The following is a 5,706-nucleotide window of genomic DNA, read 5'->3' as shown; positions in this document are numbered from 1 at the left end:
GCTAAGAGAATACTACATCCTCTCTATTGTGGGTGCTCTTATAAACATGAGAAGGACATCAGATAAGCTGCAGGGTATGCCCGCCCAATTGCAACGCCTCATACGTACAGTTACCAATTCTAATTCATAGCATATATGGTACGGTATATTATTTGTTTTGGTTATCACGTATTGTACATAGCTATTACATAGTTCCTCCTTTAAAAGACATAACATTTAGGCACCCAAAAGATTGTACGATAATCGATAGTCATTAAAGAGTCCCTATATATCTGCATAGTCTGAACACCGGAACAAAAGGTAGGACGGAGGGTGGTGTAATGCAATCAAGTAAACGCGTACTTTAAATTGTAATCACAAAACTGTTTGATTTTTTTCAGTTACTGAAAATACTAAAGTTGTGGCCCATTATTTGGCAGTCAAAAGATGGATTCAAACTGCCCTACTTTCTCTCCCCCACTTCTTCAGTCAACCACCCACTCATTTCTCCATGTTTCTAACTGATCTTTGATGGCAAGATTAGTATAAATGCAACACAATTCTGATTAATAAGGTCACCAAACCTACTCTCCCTTAAGATAATATACACCATCTAAATCAGTGAGAAGGAGGGTTCGGAACCGAAATCAGAAAAGGCACACTAAGTAGACGGGTTTTTACAGCAGCAAAGGTTTATATCGGAAACGGGTTTATTTCTTTATTCGGGTTTTAAAAGCTGTTCAGGAATACCGATAAGCAATGGCTGGAGGTTTTAATTCTCGATCTTTATTTATCGCTTCCGCAATTTAGTTTATTGTATGTTTATTTAAGTAATTAAACATGCATATAGAAGATTAAATATCTTACATTTGGTATCAGAGCGAGAAATCGCTTCTGTCTTGCTTGTTGTTTTTCCGACTTCAGTTTTTCCGTCGATTGAAATGTGATGATTTGACGTTCTCGTTTTTCTGTCGGATTCTGGGATTTCTTCTGATAATCGTTTATTGCCTTGTTTGTTTGTAATGAGTTTCCGTCTTTATCATTAAAATCTGGAAAAATTTTGTGTTCATGTCTGTTCTGGGTTTTTTTTGGTTTTAACGGAGGTAAGGGATGAAGGTTTTTCCCTTTTATGTCGTCTGATTTGTTTCTGTTTTGTTTTGAAGAAACGCTTATATTGTGTTGTAAAGTGCACTGCTGGATACTTGATGTCTATAAAGTATAAACCAAGAGTCATATATAAAGAAGTATTTTTATAATAATAGTGTATGCTTTATAAATCTACAGTACTCGCATGTCTCGCATGTGCTCTCTACAACATGTTTTGTTGGTTTGTTATAACCTTTTAAGCTTGTGACTTTGACTTCACATTTATTGATTTTTGCGCACTGCATATGATTCTCTACTATGCCAATTTTTGTTGCTTTATAATTGTGTGGCTATACTTTGTGATGTACCCCACTACCTTTTTTACTTTTTACTTAAGGTAGGAATATGAAGTTGACTTATATTGAATAATACTCATTTGTGTTTCTTTAGAGACCTTTTCTTTGGACAATAACTATTAATTACTTTGGTATGTATTTTACGAGAACTTGTGGTTTTTGGTCAATTTATAAACCTTCTGCACAATTAAATAAAGTAGACAAAATGGTACTTCATTTTATATTTTCTGGTCCATGTCTATTTATTATTGTCAGGCATGCTTAATGTGTCGTGTATATACACTATGATTTTGGGTGTATTTGCTTATAATCAGTTCACATGTCGACCATGTTTATGCCTTCCTCCTTCAGTATCCTATATATATTAAGTCTTGTTATATAGATTAAAGTTTTTTAAATGTCAAATGATTTTAAATTTATTAGTTAGGGAGTAGCCACATCATCTCTAATTGATTAAATTTTATACGAAATCGCATGTGGAAACTAGACATTTTATTGTAATTAATTGTACGTAATGCGATGAGACTTACCCACGGGAATCTTATTATATTTGTATAATTAATTAGGATGTTATATTGAATTATGTTTCTTAATATACCCACAGGAGTTGAGAAATGAATATAATTTGATAGTTTCATCATAAAGTTTAATTTTTTATGCATCTAATAATTTGAGTAGACTTTAGCCCACAGGCAAGTTTATGTCACTAGATTCATATGAGCATAATTTACATTGGTAAGTTGTGATAAAGTTAAGTCTCATTTTTGTTACTAAGCATGTAATTTAAAATTTTGCGACAAGTTTACGGAAGTTCCTATGATATCAAAATAGACGTTCTGAATTAGCTGGTGATAATTTTAAGGTGTGGAAGGAAAGAGTTCTATTGCATTTAGGATTCACGCGTTTCGATTATGCTATACAACATGCTGAACCGGCTAAGATAAAGGAAACTAGCACACCAGATGAAGTAGATCATCGTGAAAAGTGGGAGAAATCAAACTATATTTGCACGATGTTCATAAAGACAAAATTGTGTGCTAGTAGCCGAGGTTCCGTCGAGCAGCATACTAAAGTCCGAGACCTTATTAAAGCAATAGATGAGCAGTTCGAAACTTCTGATAAGGCTCTGGCAAGCACCTTAATTATGAAATTTACTTCTTTTAAGCTCAATGCCACTAATGGAGTGCGTGATTTCATCATGCGCATGAGGGATATTGCAGCCCAACTTAAGGTATTGGAAGTTACTATGTCTGACTCTTTCCTGGTACATTTCATTTTGTGTTCTCTCCCAGCACAATATGCCCCATTTAAGATCTCTTACAATACACATAAGGATAAATGGTCTCTTAATGAATTAATGACCATGTGTGTTCAAGAGGAGGGGAGGTTGTTGTTGGAGGAGGGCGAAAAGGTGAACCTAACTACTAGTACTAATAAAGAATCATCTAGTACTAAGAAGGGTCACCATAAGGATAAGGGAAAGGGTAAAATGTCTGTTGAGCCGACCATTAAGAAGGAGTCTTCATGTTTCTTCTGTAAAAAGAAGGGACATATGAAGAAAGCGCATAAAGTTCAAGGCTTGGCTTAAAAAGAAAGGTAATTTTCATGCGTTTGTTTGTTATGAATCTAATATGGTTAATGTTATTCATAATACTTGGTGGATTGACTCTGGTACTACAATCCATGTTTCGAATACCTTGCAGGGTATGACAAACCTGCGGAAACCAGTGGTAAGTGAAAGCTCTATCTATTCAAGAAACCAGATAGGCTCGAACGTGGAGGCCGTAGGGACATGCAGTTTTGTTTTGAGTAGTGGTTTTGTTTTGATTTTCGAAAAGACATTTTATGTTCCGAATTTTGCTCGGAATTTAATTTCAGTTTCAAGGCTTGTACCGTTTGGATTTACCTTTAATTTTTCGAATTCTGGTTTCAGTATTTGCAGAAATTCTAAAGTTATTGGTTATGGTATTTTGTCTGATAATTTATATCGTCTTAATTTACAAAAGGATACCACTCAAAACACTATGCATGTTAATACTGGTTTAAAAAGAAGCATTATGAATGAGGAGTCCTCTATGTTATGGCACCGGAGATTGGGACACATCTCCATTGAGAGGGTTAAGAGATTGGTAAAGGAAGGGGTACTTGGTACTTTAGACTTTACCGATTTTGATACTTGTGTTAGTTGCATTAAGGGAAAGCAAACTAACAAATCTAAGAAAGGTGCTAAGAAGAGTTCTGACCTATTAGAAATCATACACACGGATATTTGTTGTCCGGACATGAACGTTAATGATCCGAAATACTTTATTACCTTTATTGACGATTATTCACGATATATGTACATCTACTTACTTCGTTTCAAAGACGAGGCTTTTGATGCCATTAAATTGTTTAAGGCTGAAGTAGAGAAACAATGTGGTAAGCACATTAAAATCGTGAGATCAGATAGAGGTGGTGAGTACTATGGTAGATATACTGAGGATGGACAAGCACCTGGTCCTTTTGCTAAATTCCTTCAAGAGCATGGGATTATTGCCCAATACACAATGCCCGGTTCTCCGGATCAGAATGGTGTAGCAGAAAGAAGGAATCGAACATTAATTGAAATGGTGCGTAGTATGAGAAGTAATATTAAACTTCCTTCATTTTTGTGGGTTGATGCACTAAAGACGGCTGCGTATATATTAAATCGGGTTCCTTCCAAGGCCGTCTTAAAGACGCCTTTTGAGTTATTCAAAGGTTGGAAACCGAGTTTGCAACATATACGTGTTTGGGGATGTCCGTCTGAGGTGAGAATTTACAACCCACAAGAAAAGAAACTAGACCCAAGGACTATTAGTGGGCATTTCATTGGATATGCCGAAAAGTCCAAAGGCTATAGGTTCTATTGTCCGTCTCATAGTACCAGGATTGTGGAATCTAGAAATGCAAAATTTCTAGAGAATGACTTAATCAGTGGGAGTACTATAGAAGTTGAACCTGAAAAGGATCAACATGAAGCTTCACCCTCTGTTTTAAGTGACAGGTTGGTTATTGTTCACGGTCCTGAAGATCGACCGCAAGTTCAACAACCAAATACAGAAATTCCACAAAATGTCGATCAAAATAGGGTGGATCATAATGAGGAAGAAGTTCACCGTGAGGTTGAACAAATTCCATTAAGAAGATCTATTCGAGAAAGGAGATCGGCTATTCCTGACGACTATGAAGTATATCTACAAGAATCGGATTGCAATGTTGGAGCTGATAATGGTCCTATGTCATTTTCACAAGCCATAAGTTCTACAGATTCAAGCTTATGGATGGATGCTATGAAAGATGAGATGAACTCTATGGCGTCTAATCGAGTTTGGGATCTCGTCGAGTTGCCTGATGGTGTAAAAAACATCGGATGTAAGTGGGTCTTTAAGACTAAAAGAGACTCACTTGGCAACATCGAGAGACATAAAGCAAGGCTCGTTGCTAAAGGGTTCACTCAAAGGGAAGAGATCGACTACACGGAGACATTTTCTCCTGTATCAAAGAAAGATTCTCTTCGAGTTGTCATGGCATTAGTAGCTCATTTTCATTTCGAGCTACATCAAATGGATGTGAAAACGGCATTTCTCAATTGCAATTTAGAGGAAGAGGTTTACATGAAACAACCTGGAGGATTCTCCTCTAAAGATGGTGAGCATTTGGTTTGTAAGCTAAATAAATCCATATACGGTTTGATACAAGCCTCCCGTCAATGGTATAAGAAGTTCCATGAAGTAATTTCTTCATTCGGTTGTGAAGAAAATATCATGGACCAATGCATATACCTTAAGGTTAGTGGGAGTAAGATTTGTTTCCTTGTGTTATACGTGGATGACATTTTGCTAGCAACCAATGATAAGGGGTTACTATATAAGGTCAAACAATTTCTTTCAAATAACTTTGATATGAAAGATATGGGCGAGGCATCTTATGTCATTGGCATTAAGATCCATAGAGATAGATCCCGAGGAATTTTAGGCTTGTCTCAGGAGGCCTATATCAACAAAGTGCTTGAAAGATTCAGAATGAAAGATTGTTCACCAAGTGTAGCACCTATTGTGAAAGGTGACCGATTCAGTTTAGACCAGTGTCCCAGGAATGATTTAGAAAGGGAACAAATGAAAAATGTTCCATATGCTTCAGTTGTTGGTAGCATTATGTATGCTCAAGTCTGTACCAGACCTGACATTGCATATCTTTGTTGGAGTATTAGGCGGATATCGAGTAACCAGGCGATCACGGGAAGGCCGCAAAGAAAGTGTTG

Source organism: Silene latifolia, chromosome Y, assembly GCF_048544455.1.
Source record: "Silene latifolia isolate original U9 population chromosome Y, ASM4854445v1, whole genome shotgun sequence".
Classification (NCBI taxonomy): Eukaryota; Viridiplantae; Streptophyta; class Magnoliopsida; order Caryophyllales; family Caryophyllaceae; genus Silene; species Silene latifolia.
Note: the sequence above shows the minus strand (reverse complement) of the source record.